This window comes from Cavia porcellus, unplaced genomic scaffold (genome assembly GCF_034190915.1).
Source record: "Cavia porcellus strain 051 isolate PalLab524CR breed Dunkin Hartley unplaced genomic scaffold, mCavPor4.1 scaffold_2, whole genome shotgun sequence".
NCBI classification, from domain to species: Eukaryota; Metazoa; Chordata; class Mammalia; order Rodentia; family Caviidae; genus Cavia; species Cavia porcellus.
In genome coordinates this window covers 13,116,254-13,130,106 of record NW_026947485.1, presented here as the reverse complement: position 1 = coordinate 13,130,106, position 13,853 = coordinate 13,116,254, and the positions used below count along the sequence as shown (strand labels likewise).

The 13,853-nt window shown below is 45.0% G+C and overlaps 1 long non-coding RNA gene across 2 annotated transcripts; it reads right to left on the bottom strand.

The window, feature by feature from the left end:
- Positions 1-571: 571 nt before the first annotated feature.
- On the bottom strand, positions 572-13,666 carry LOC134473647 (uncharacterized). Of its 2 annotated transcripts, XR_010044000.1 has the most exons (3): positions 12,880-13,666; positions 11,241-12,616; positions 572-2,631 (listed from the first exon to the last, which is right to left on the bottom strand). It is a non-coding gene; the product is annotated as an uncharacterized LOC134473647 (long non-coding RNA). The 2 variants fall into 2 exon arrangements; XR_010043999.1 differs by lacking the exon at positions 572-2,631 and having other exon boundaries at positions 7,756-12,616.
- Positions 13,667-13,853: the final 187 nt, after the last annotated feature.

Sequence of the window (13,853 nt, the reverse complement as noted above, 5' to 3'; positions counted from 1 at the left end):
CTCAGATAAGTTCCTTCACCTCTGTTAAGATCTGGATCTTATATGTCCTGGAGGATCATCTGCTGAAGGCTTGGTTCCCCAAACTGGCAGTTCAGAGATGAGGCCTTTGGAATATGATTGGATGGTGAGGATTCCAACTCATAGATGAATTAATGCACTGATGGAGTCACACTGTAATGGGCTATGGGGAGGGATGTTATAATAACAAGGTTTCTCTTTCTGTTTCTCTAGGCACTGGGAAGTGAGCAGTTCTGCTGAGTGTGCTCCCAGCTGCGTTTTGGTGACCTCACCACAGGCACAGGAACAACAAACTCAAGGTACCATGGACTGAAACCTCTGAAGCCATGGCTGTCCACTTTCTCTGTTTTTGTCTTTTTGAGACAAGCTTTCACAATGCAGTTCAGGCTGGCCTCGACGTCACTTTGTAGCTCAGGCCGGCCTCATAATCCTCAGGGGTCCTTCTGCCTCAGTCCCCCAAGTGCTGGGATTACAGGTGTGCACCACCATACCCAGTCTCGTCTTTCCGATTCTGCTTATTTTCTGAAGTATTTTGTCATAGTCACAGACACAATGACACACTCAGACAAGAATTTTATTTTCTGAAAAATGCAATTAACAATGATGTAATTCAAAGTGCCTGGAATATAGTAGTCTCTTCATAAAAAATGTTAATATTCAATATACTTTCATATTCTGAGAAATTAAATTACAGAAGGATAAGTACTGTAGTTTTAAAAGCAAAATGCTTCTCAAATATGATATCACAGATCTGAGTTGTACAACACTACTTCCTTTCTGGTCTTTAAGAGCAATGCATTCATTTATATGACCTGCTTTTATTTTTCTACATTAAGTTTTATTATATGACATTGCTAAAAATTTTTTTATATTTATACTTGGAGCCCATCCCCAAGATAGCACATTATAAAATGCAAATATTCCCAAATAAATTTGGTCCCATGCTTTTTGAATACAGGATATTTAATCTGTATAATACTATGAGGATATAAATTAAGTATATAAATAATTCCCATTCTTGCTTAGGTAAAATAATCACAGAGTTTTGGGTCCAGTGTCATGTGGTATATAAATTAATGTATTCCATGTTACTTGCTTAGAAATAATTTTCAATATCTTTGTTTCTGAAATGTATTTCAGAAAACAGTAAACATGAATTTAGAAACTAGACTTTATGTGGGGTTTTTTGCCCCAATGATACCTTAATATTCAGCAAATCAGATTTCTCCTGGGTTCTAGAAGTTACGCAGTGTGCAGGTCCTGGCGTTCCAGTCAAAACCAGTTCACTATTAATGTATCACAATCCTTACTGCTGTTGCCTGGAGCCTTGACTGGATCTGTCCCTTTTCACCGAGATGACTCGTCGTCAAGTAATGGTGACAGAGGGCAACCCTTCAAGTTCAGTCTAGACCTGGAATTTTGGCAAGCAAGGGATGAGCAGTCTCCAGAGAACATCTACACTTCTTTTTCTTGGCCTAGACCTAGGAATGTAATTTTCCTTTGTAGCTGAGCAGAATTCTTTGTCCTATCTTTAGGCTCACTGTGGTTTAAAACTGATTGTTATTTTTAGTCAAGTACCCTCATTGTACTCCACACTGCACACTCCCTGGCCCTGCAGCCTGCATATAGCTCAGCTCCTGAGCTCTGTGACCGCTCTGTGCTGATAATTCATTTATTCACTATGTGAGGATTTAGTGTGTGCCAGCTGTACCTAAGAAATTAGAATAAGACAGTGAGTTCTTGACCATCCTGAAGATAGTGTCTTGTTTGAAGCAGTCACGCTAGGAAACAAACTGTCTTCCTATGTGTAATTACATACAATTTCTTTTTTTGTTAATAATATGGTGGCGGAACTAACAGTGACTTTGAAGAAAGCAAGTTTCTACATGTGACCTTACAGTAAGATATTTAACCCTTGGGAGGCAGTATTTCTTTAACCCTGTAAATTGGGATAACAATATCAGAAAATTGCATGATTATAAGGATGAAATGATAACAAATCACATAAATATCCACATATACTGATTGATACGTAATGCTCCACAAAGAATCACTGTTTGTTATTGCTTAGCCCAAAATGCTATCAGCAACAATGAACATCATCTTGCTTGATAAGTCTGGAATTATAAAAAATTAAGGCAATCACATCATTAATAAATACTTTATGTCACATAGATCTTTTATTCATATATAATGCATGCAGTGATGAGCAAAACAGTTTCAAAGTGTAAAATTTTTCTTTCAAAGTTTAAAGTGTTTGTTTTTTATTTATGCCTTTTGATTTTTTGGTCTGTTTTTAAGTGCCATTATTTCCAAAAGTGAATCATGAAAAGGCCTCTGTGCAGAAATTCTTTTAGCACGGACTCTGCCTCACTGGTGTGTACTTCCCTACTGTAAGGTCAGACAACTGTGGCACGTTCTGTTTCGGGAACATCTTTTGAAGATCACCAGAACTCAGAGGCCGCCTACTGCAGGGCACAGGTGTGTGGATTCACAATCTGTAGGCTTTGGAGTGAGAACGTTCCCTGCCGAAGCTCCAAGCTTCAGTGCCCACAAAAGCCCTGTCCTGGTGCCCACCAGTTTCCACTCACACTGTCTGGGCTAGGACATGGCCTAGAGAAGGAGGCAAAAATGTTAAGACTAAAGTCATCAAGGAGAACTCTTTACTGGAAAGAAGATAATGTCTAATCACATGTTACACAGATGATTTAAATTCACCGCATTGTGTCCTCTAACAGAATGGTTCATTTGCATATTCTTGTATGCACTTAGTCACACTAGTAGTGCACCCATCATTTCGTGTCCCATTGTTTCCACTTAAAGTTGCACTTGCAGACAGTTTGCGTGTTCCTCAGCCTTGTCACTTTAAATGACAGTATGGTTTCCTCATGTTGTGTTGCTCTGTATGTTTTTAAACTATTCGTTGTCCTTTATTTATGTAAACATTCTGTTTGTTTTTTAGTTATCTTTCATTTTAGCGAGGGGAAACAAGCAGGAAATAAAGCACTTTGGTTTTTGCTACCTTGCTTTCAAACAGCTCTGGGTATATGACAACAGGTCACATGAAACTAGGCACAAAAAGAATCACAGTCCGGGATGATTGACTCCGTCTGCATCTCTGTCTCTGTCTCTGTCCCTGTCCCTGTCTCTCTCTCTCTGTCTCTCTCTCTCCTGTCCTCCCCACCCTTTCTTGCCACCACAAGGTAAGCTACTTCACTCCACCCACCCTTCTGCCAAGATGTTCTGCCCAGAAACCGCGGAGCCGGTCCATCATGGACTGAATATGCCTTCCCTCCTTGAAGCTGTTTTTCCTCATGTATTGTGTCACAGTATTGAAAATCTGACTGACACACAGTTGACCTTATTTAAATTGTGAACAGAAATAATTTAATATGCCTTTATATTTTTCTGGCTTTTCTGGTACTCTGCAATGCCGTCATCATCTGTTCTAATCTTTAATTTGGAGAACATGGTCACTACTTTTATTTAACTATTGCTTATGGACCTTCCTTTGCAATAATTTCATTTTTCTTTTCTTTTACCATCTAGATCCAGGCTACTGGCATTTAAGTGTAGATTGGTCTTCTCATTTTACAGACAGATGTCTCCCTGGCCCGTGTCCTGCCCCTCACTTGCACAAAGCTGTCACTACTCCACTGTCTCTTTTCAGCCTCCCAGTGTGCTCAGCCTGTGCTCCCCTCGCTCACTGCCCTGCCTTCCTCCAGGCTGCTGCTGAGCACTGATCTCCTGTCTAGGGATGGCTTTCAGGTCTCTCTTTGGCCTGTCCAGCCATAGCGTTGCACAGCTGACCCCTCTCTCTTCAGAATGCAAATTTCGGAGGCAAACCTCCCTGTAGGGTTTCCTTGCACCCCTTTAGCTTCTCATCTTGCTCTGCCCTCGCTGAACAAAGGCTTTCCAGGCTCATCTCTTCCCCTCCCTCACCTCTTCAGCTGCCCTCCGCCCCTCCCCTTCCCTTCCTCTTCTCCTCCTCTCCTTCTCCTGTGACTTTCCCTTAGGCAGGATGGATCTGGCCTACCATTTTTATCCCGCTGTCTAGACCCTGTTCTGTGCCTTTCGCTGCATTTCCACCGGGTCCCTGAGCCCTTTAGTCAGCCTCCCAACCAATCTCCTGCATCCAGTCTCCTTCCTTCACACCCGTTCTCCAGCTGTGAGCAGGATGCTTAACGTCCTTCGGGTTCCCACCTCCATCACATGTCACGGCCCAGTGTCCCCTGGCTCTCTGGGTCCCTGGCCCAGCTCCAGCATCCTTTGGCTTTCCTCTTGCTCTGACCTCAGCTCCTCTGTCAGGTGCTTAAGTGACCAAACCCTCGTGCCTTTGGGCCTCTACTTTCACAGTGCTGTCTTCTCCTCAGGAGAGTGTTTCTGGTCCTCGGACATTAATTTGGTTTCACATACATGGAATCTTCTTGTATCCTAAGCTTTTGTTTCACTGCACTTTTTACAACTGAAATGAGATATTTAGGCAAATATTTGTTTAGTGCTAGTCTCTCCTTTCCAGGCTAAAAGAATCCTGACATAAGGATTCTTGCCTCTTAAGTGCTATAGCTCCTGTACCCAAATATATGTATTTCTGTATTAGATGCTTAATAAACTTATTGAAAGATCAAATGGACCTTGAAAAAGTTCCCAACTGGAACTTTTTACTGTGTGACTTTATTTATTTATTTGTTTGTTTGTTTGAGACAAGATCTCACTGTGTATTTTAGTCTGGCCTTGAACTCACTACATCATCCAGGCTGTCCTCAAATTAGCAGAAATCTTCCTGCCTCAGCCTCCCTTAACTTGGATTGTCAAGTATTTTGTCTTAGCCATATGTGACTGGAGCAAATAACTTTTGGGGCCTCAATGTGCCAAGTCCACAGATCTTGAACTCTTCTCCATAGTGCTAAACCAAATTTAGAATCTGTTAGGTGCCAAGCTTCTTGTTAAGCATTATATGCAAATGTGTTTGTCATTTTCAGAATAAAAGCTTAAGTAGAAAGTAAGGAAAATGGTAAAGGACTTTAGCTTGGGGAATCAACAAAGATTAGGTTGGTTCTTAATGAAGAAGAGTAAAAAAAAACTAGGAAAGACCCAGCTTGAGCAGCTGGAGTAGGGCACGCTCCAAAGAAGAACAGACTGACCCTACACAAGTGTTTCATTGGCATGATGTGTAACTATACATCACGATTTAAAACTTAATAGTTAAAAAATTACAGTCTTCACTGACAAAATATTTGTTATGTTCCATATAATGCACCTTTTCACTTGCTTGGGTTGATATTTGTCTTAGTTACTTTTCTCTCATTGCTGGGACAAAATATCTAACACCCAAAATGAGAGAAGGAAATGTTTATTTAGCTCATAGTTCATGGAGGTTTCCACCCATACTCAGCTGGCTCCAAGGCAGGGTGGCATGGCTGAGGGGCAGCCATTCATGGTGGCCACATACAAAAAGAGTGAAGGGGCACAGGGAAAAAGAATAAAACACGCCTTCTTCCCTCCCTTATAATGTATGCTGGCTCCACCCCTGGGCGGGTGCAGCACTCACACCACCAATCCCAGCACTAAACAAGGAACCAATCACAAACACTAGAATCAGCTGCCTCCTGTGACTGCATGAGGCTTAGGGCACCACCCAGACACAAACCAGAACAATATTAAAAGAGCTAAATTTTGTGCTTTTAGTATCAAATGCCCAGTGCTTTATATATGCTACAGTGCTGTTTAAAATATTGCTAATAAAATTAATAGCAACATTGTGGAAATATTTGAGACATTTGGCTACTGGGAGAAAAAAATCTCAGAGCACTTGACTAAAAATTCAGATAGCATTAGGCATTTTCAAGAAAATTGTATTGTTCCCATTAATCTTGACTCTCATCTTTGCTATTTAATAATAAAAAAAGAATTAGGATTAGGTCCATTTAGATATGAACTTATTAAACTAATACTATTTAAATCTAGAGGTAAATTTAGCATCCATACAATATGTTTTAATATATCAGTATAACCATTATACTAAAAAGTGGATTCATTCAGAATCTTCCCTAACACCAGGATTGGGAAGGGTCTACATCCAGGTTTAACGGCAGAATTCTTAGCTTCTTCAGAGTTCTGTGTTAGGATGCACTGGAGTGGGAAGAGCTGACTTAGGGCCCAGCCCTGGCTTAGTCTTGAACCTTCAAAACACTCAAGCACACTGGGTTTAAGCACCCCAATCACATCCACGTTCTGTCCACATCTGTGCAGTCATTTTCACACCCCTGCACCAGTCACCTGTGAGGTCTCCAGTTGGGCATAACAGCAGGGCAATCCATTGTGGGAAGCATGGGGCAGGAGCTTTTTAGTTTTGAGACAGGGTCTTGCTGTGTAGTTCAGATTGGCCTTGAACTCATTATGTAGCCTGTGCTGGCTTTGAACTCAGTGATCCTCCTGCCTCAGCCTCCTGAGTGCTGGGATTACAGGAATGGTGCTATAGGTGCCGGGAGGACCAGAGAAGGGCTTTCTAAAACAGTGGACTTGACTGTATTCTGTGGATAGCTGACATAAAAATATTGGAAGAACTTACACTAGGGTTGATAAAACAAAGTTTAGGCAAGGATGTGGAGAGTGTGGAACCCTTGTGCACAGCTGGTGGAAATGTAAAGCAGTATAGTTACGATGAAAAGCATGTTTCCTCAAAACATTAGAATTACTGTACCATCTAGCATTCTCTGTTCTGTGGATATATACAAAAAAGTTTGAAAGTAGGGTCTCCGGAAGATATTTGTATATTTGCATTCATAATAGTGTTATTCCTGAGAGCCTAAAGGTAGAAGCAACCAAGTGTTCATCTATACAGGACTCAGTAAAATGTGTTATATGTGTATAATACAGTATTATTTATCCTTCAAGGAGAAAAAACTCTGACGTCTACACAGTTGAACCTTGAGGACAATATGTTAAGTAAAATAAGCCAGATATCATGTTATTCCACTTATATAACAGGCTTAGGATGGTCAAGTCTTAAGAATGGTTGTTAGAGACACTGGAAGGAAAGGCTTAGGGGAAGTTGCTCTTTAATTGGGATAAAATTCAATTTTTCAAGGAGAAAAGAGTTCTGGAAATGGTTTGTGATGAACATTGCGCTCAGTGTGAATGTATTCAATTAACCCTACTGAACTATGCCCTTGTTGTTAAGGTGATACATTTTCTTGAGGCAGGATCTCACTGTGTAGCCCAGGCTGGCCTTGAACTCATGGCAATCTTTTCCCCTCAACCTCCTCAGTGTTGGGATTACAGGTATGTGCCACCATTCCTGGTCAGGTGGTAAATTTTGTCCTGTACTTTTTATCATGATTGAAAAAACACATTTAAAAATAAAATTTAAATCAAGGTTTAAAAGAAAATACAAACAGTGCATATTAACCTAATATTCTTTTTCTTCTTAAAAATGCAACAAACGAACAGCTAAATACAAGGTGTGATTAAAAAATAAGGTGAATTTGTTTAAATTTTTTAAAAATTTATCTTGGAAGAGACACCTTGCTATAAATCCCCCTCAAAATACTTTGAACACACTTATGTCATCTTCCTGCCATTTTCTGAAGCAGCTCTGGAACTCCTCTTTCGTGAGTGTCTAGTTGTGCTGTTGTGGCTGCCTCAATGTCCTGAATTTATGCAAAATGTTTACCTCTTGTCATCTTTCTGACTTTAGGGAAGAGCCAGAAGTCACGCAGTGCCAGCTTCAGTGAATGAGGTGGATGAGGACACACTGATATTTTTTTATTTGACAGACATGACTGTAAACAGGGGTGATCACAAATGCAGTGAATGTTTAAATTTAAAAATTCATATCATAGGAAAAGATGTATTACCATTGATGTCCCTTACAGTGCTCCATCTCACTTCAAACACTCATCCCATGATTCTTGGCAATGTGCCTTTTACTTCAGTGAGTTTTTTTTTTTTTTCTTTTTCGTTTTTATCGGTACCAGGGATTGAACTCATGACTGCCTGCTTGCAAGGCAGGCGCTTATGCCGCTGAGCTAAATCCCCAGCCCCTGCAGTGAGTTTTTTAAAAAAATTAAACATTCACCAGATTTGTCGATCAGCCCCGGTAAGGAAGCCACTGTGTCCTCTTAGCTCCGCGGAGCCCTGCACCTGAAACACTTCCTTTCTTTCCTCCACAGTGAATTCATCTTCATTGTACCTGTCACCTTTTGCCCTTAAGCCAGAAACAAAGGGCACAGATCAGGAGTGGTTCTCAGTGTCTGTCTTCTCTCCGAGCCACACTTTCATGTCCTTGACGATCCCATCTGCAATGGCTGACTGCACCTTGGCCTTGGCTAGACTTAACTGTGTTCAGCAGAACCTCTGTGTGTTCCAGGAGACCGAAGCTGGAAGCACAGATGGAGGAGCTGGCTATAGGGACACACTTATTATCACTGAAAGTGCTCCTGCTCTTTCTTTCCAGCTTGGTTCCCCAAGCATGGGGTGGGGGTGGGGGGTGAGTCAGACTGAAGATCCTCCTGGTGACTCACAGGCTTAGAGGGAAGACATCCACACTTCCCCAGGGGACTGGCACATCACTTCCTTTCAGATAGGTGTGGGCATACTGCGTTGCCAAGCACCCAGCAAGTAATGAGTTTCAGATCTTTGCTTCTGTTTGCCATGTGCCCAAGTGATGTGAGGCTGGCATGCGGAAGTCCGTGGTCGTGTGACAGATGGTGAGGAGGAGCACAGGGCAGCGGCTGGTGTTCTGCATCTGTGGAAACTTTCCATTGCTCACTGGTCAGGTGCTGATGCAGAAAGCCACACATTGTAGCAGTACTGTAAATACACTACTGCATATACTATTATTATCAATAATGAATAATAATCACGCACAACACAGTTTTTAGTGGTGTGGGCCTGCTGACACTGTGGCTGGCAGCTGAGGATAAAGGACCAGCTCTGGTGAGGTACAGGGGACAGCCCACCTGGGGCCGGCACAGGACACAGAGCAAGTCTGGGGTACAGAGGTCAGAATGACTGAGGCCGACTAGAAAAGTCGTATTGAGGTCTCACCTGTCTCACAATTGCCTCATAGCACTGATCTTTGCCTTATGACAATGGCAGTTGAATGGTTCTGCCCTTTGCCTAGAAAGGAAGTATTTTCATGTGTATGGTCATGTGTATGTCGGCTCAGAGCTCTGAAATACTCTCAGCCAACTGTGTCAGTGATGAATTTAGCATGTTCTTAGCTTCTAGTTTCTGGGGGTCTAGAAATGACACACAGCTTTGCTGAATTCACGGGCATGGGCCCTCCCATGGGACTGAAATCAAACAGTCAACCTGAGCTGGTGTCTTCTGGAGACTTGCTGCTGGGGGAAAACTGGCTTTCGAGTTCACTCATATGACAGTGGCAGCGTTCAGCTCCCTTCAGTCTTTGCAGGCTGTCAGCTCCTTGCCATGCGAGCCTCTATGGGGCGCTCGACACATGGAAACTTATGTCATCCAAGCAAGTGGGCAGAGGAGGAGGACAGAAGTCAGAGTCATTTTGTAACTTGGTTCTTGGGGTGACATCCCACTGGTGGTTAGTTTGGTTCATTAGGAGTGAGCCACTAGGCCTAGGCCATCCTTGCTGTAGCTTAGATCTAGAATGTTCCCAGAAGTCCTGTGCATTGAAGGCTTAGTCCCCAGATTGGTAGTATTGGAAGGTGTTGGGATCTTTCAGGGTGGGGCCTCATTCATTGGGGGTGCACCCCTGAAGGAGACTACAAGATTCCTGCTTGCCTTTTTTTTTTGTACTGGGGATCAAACTCATGACCTTGCACTCGCCAGGCAAGGGCTTGTGCCACTGAGCTAAATCCCTGCCCCTCCCCACCATCATCTCTTCATCTCTGTCGGCACGTGAGCAGTTTTGCTCCATTATACACCACCATGATGCCATGATGTGCTCCCTCGTCACAAGCCTGGAAGCAATGAAGCCAACCAACTGTGGACTCGAGCCACGGAAGCAGTGAGCCAAGATAAACCTTTGTGATTATCTCGGGTATTTGTTTTGTTGACAGAAAGCTGATTAACACAGGGACAGGTAGGGCTTGCAAAGGGGCATGAATCAAGAGGCAGAGTCAGTGGGAACCATTTTAGAAACTTCACAGTAATAACTTTGCTTTTTGACAATACTGGGTTGCAATGCCCATTCATATAGAAGGACACTAGTGCATGTTGCTCAGTCACAGAATCTTAAGATAATGACATTGGCCTAAGCCGTTTTTTGCTGGGCATGGTGGCACACACCTGTAAGCCCAGCATTCAGAAGGCTGAGGCAGAGGGATCACCATAAGTCTGAGGCCAGCCTGGGCTAAACAGTGAGTTCAAGGCCAATCTGAACTACATAGAAGATCCTGTTTCATCACACCCTGCCCCTCTACAAAAAGAGGAGAAAGATAGCAAACTGTTCTTATAGCAAACCACCCTGTGATGCTACTATAGATTTTTTTTTTAGTGCTGCAATCATCCTGACCCCAAATTCCTCCAGCTTCCATCTGAGTTTTACTCAGATGAGTCAAATAAATGCTCTTGGTTGCCACCAGAATCATAAAATGGCAGAGCTGTAAAAGAATTTCCCTTTTCACCCAGTCCAACTCTTTCTTTTTACAGTATGGGAACAGGCAGAGAGAGAAAGCAACTTGCTTATGAAAACACAGCTCATTATTAGTGTTGCTGGGGCTGTGTTAGATCTGGGAGAAACTAATATCAGGTTTTAGGGCACAGTTAAGCACACAGTCTCCCCTGAGGGGCCCAAGGCATGGGTGTGGATTAAGAAAACTAAGACAAAAGATAAGGCAAGAGGGGAAAAAAAGTGGAAAAGAAGAGGGAGAATTCTGAGAAAGAGCACTGCAAAGGAAGAGGAAGGTACAGACATATTCATGGCAGGTGCCACTGGGGGGCTCCCTGGCTTTCTGATTCACTGTTTTAATGCAGTGTCATTCTGATGGCATCTATCAAAACAATTAAACTTTTAGTGGCTGTGAATGGCAGGCAGTGTAGCAGCGGGTTAGGATGGAAGGCTATGGAATCCCATTCCCCAGGCTGGAGTCCCACCTCTGCTGCTGGCTGTGTGAACTCTGCAAGTTACTTAACCTGTCTTGCCTCATCTCTTGAAAGGGGGAAGACAACAGCACTCACTGCAAGAAACTGCAACCTGAAGGGCTTGCAACAGCCCCCGGCTCATGGAAAATTTCAGGACTCACCTATTCCCAGCCCTCCTGTGGGCAGAGATGGACTGAAGCATGGAGTAGGAATAGGAGGCGGAGGGATAAGGCCCAGTTAGAGGAAGAGTGGTAGGTGAGGAGGTGAGCTGTACATACCACTGGCACTGCAGCCAATTCGGAATGCCCTGTGTGTCACCAACAGAACGCAGTAGAAAGTCCTTCTGCCCACTTAGGCATCCTCCAATCTTTTCTGGGATCCTTCTTCCAGCCCCTCCTCCCCTGCTTCCTTTATTCCAGCTTCCCAGGTAGCAGCTGTCTGTCTCTCTGTGCCCCATCCCCCGGGAGACGGATCCCCAGCAGTGGAGGGCTGCAATGCAGTTGAAGCCATAAACTGGAAATTTAAAATAATTCTGTGTCCTTGCAACCACCACGGAGCATCAAACTTACTTAATTTTAATTCTCTGCTGTTAATGTGGTTCCCATTTCCCTCTGAAGAATTTTCCTCTTCTGGCTTTTTTTTTTTAAATTCAAGCATCAAACATCTGCTCTTCAAAGTGGAATTTGCCAAGTACTTATTAATGTCCTAAATCTGTCCAGTGTGGTAAGCTGACCCTCACAATCACCCTGGGTGATTCGACCTGCAGCGATGAGGAAAGCCACACCTGGAAAGCTGTCCCTTGCTTGATAGTCATGTACTCATCCTTCAACAACTCTGCGCACCTTTGTATCCTAAGTGGTCCCCAAGGTATCAGGACTGGCTGGGCCTCACCTCCTTCTCTCTCCATCCTGGTCTCATGGGCCAGGACTGGGCCCTAAGGAGGAAGGGGCATTCTAGAAGATGGCAAAGGAGTCAAGAAGGCAAGGGGTCTTTATGAGACCGTAACACAGCAACAAGCTGGCATGGAGAGCCAGGATAAGAAGGAATGACTTCCCCCACCTCACAGACTTGTCCTGCAGGATTCAAGGGACAGAACATGGTCAGGAAATCACTGAGGCAATTAAGCAGCTTTGGGGGTCCAATGGGCAGCCTCGGAGGAGGACATGGAAAGGACATACAGGGACACTCCAAGACTCCCAGCAAGGAGGGAGGGAGTTGAGGGGCTCAATCTGCTCACAGTGCGGATGATGCAGTGGTGCAAGTTGAGACATCACGGCTGTTTGAGGCTTCATTTGTATCAGTGGGAGATCAGGTCACACAGAAATAGGACAGATTGTTCTTAACGACGTGGAGCGAGGCATGCAGGCGGATGATTACAACACACAGGCCCTCAGGAAAGAACTTACTCGCCAAGGAGGTAACAATCAAGTTGAGGTTTTGAAGGATGATCAAGAATTTGCTGGGTGAACAAGAGATGGAAGGCCATTCTGGGCAGGAGGTCTCTCCCAGGCAGAGGCTGCTGTGAAAATTCTCTTCACTGGAGGAAGAAGAGGTGAGTCAGAGGCAGGTTGAAAAGCACACCAGGAGTCCTGGGGTTTATTTTTAGGTCACAGAGAACCAGTACAGATGTTCAAGTAGGAGTACCATGGACTCTTTTTCTTCTGATTTTGAAAGGTATTTCAGAGGGCTGTTTGGACAGTGAGTCCCCAGGTGAGTGGCAGTGGAGCCTGGACCAGCGTGGGGAGAGTGAGGGGAATGTGAGGTAACCCTAGCAAGGATTCAGGAGGCAGAGGGCCTCACCTGCTTAGTAAGGCTGGGTGGCTGGCAGGAGGGGAGAGCAAACAAGACTGCTTGCTGGCCAGCAGAATGAAGCAGGTCCAAGCGGTGAGTTCAAGTGGAGGTCAGAGCAGGGCACAGGGTCGTGAGCGTCTGGAGGGACGACCCCTTCCTTTTCCACTCCCCACTCCTGCCCCGAGGTCGGTGGTGGGTGGTGAGGCACTCGGCAAGTTTTCTTGACTCCAAGGAGAGAACCAGGGAAGCGAGGTTCCATTCCAGAGGAGCCAAGTGACAGGGCGAGCCTGTCGCGAGTGTCACACCAAGTGCACCCGGAGGGCTCACTGCCTGTGGGGGACCCAGGGACACTGGGCTGGGGCTGCAGCGGACCGCGCGGCATGCATGGGTTTCTCCAAATTAGCCAAAGCTAACAAACCCTGGTTAGTACTTAACTGGGGGGGGGGGGGCAAACTCCATAATACTCCCAAATCGGAACGTAAGTACATGTCAACGAGTTTGTTCTCAATGCCCACAGCGACAGACCACACGCTTGGTGAGGGGCGTGAGGGAAGGACGCTGGACAACACCACAAGCAAACAAAAAACACCCAGCCGCTGTCACCCGTCCCGACTGAGGTGTTGGGAAGACACCGAATGGGTTTTAAAAAAAAACCGGAGAGAAAGGGAAGACAGAGTCAGGGAGACGGGGGCTGAGGGGCAGATAACAGAAAGACACACACACACAGACAGACAGACAGAGACAGAGACAGAGACACAGAGAGAGAGAGGGAGAGAGAGACAGCGCAGACCTCCCCCGGAGCCTGAACTGAGCTCTGAGCATGGCATCTGGACGCCACCCACTTTCGGGAACGTCCTCGGTGCCGAATCCCGGGCGCCCCGCGCCCTCCCGCGCCCTCCCCACAGCGGCCGCGCAGGTGAGGCCGGCTCCGCGGGGCGCAGGCGGCCCAACCCGGGCGCAGGCGGCCTCCGCCGCAGGGGAGG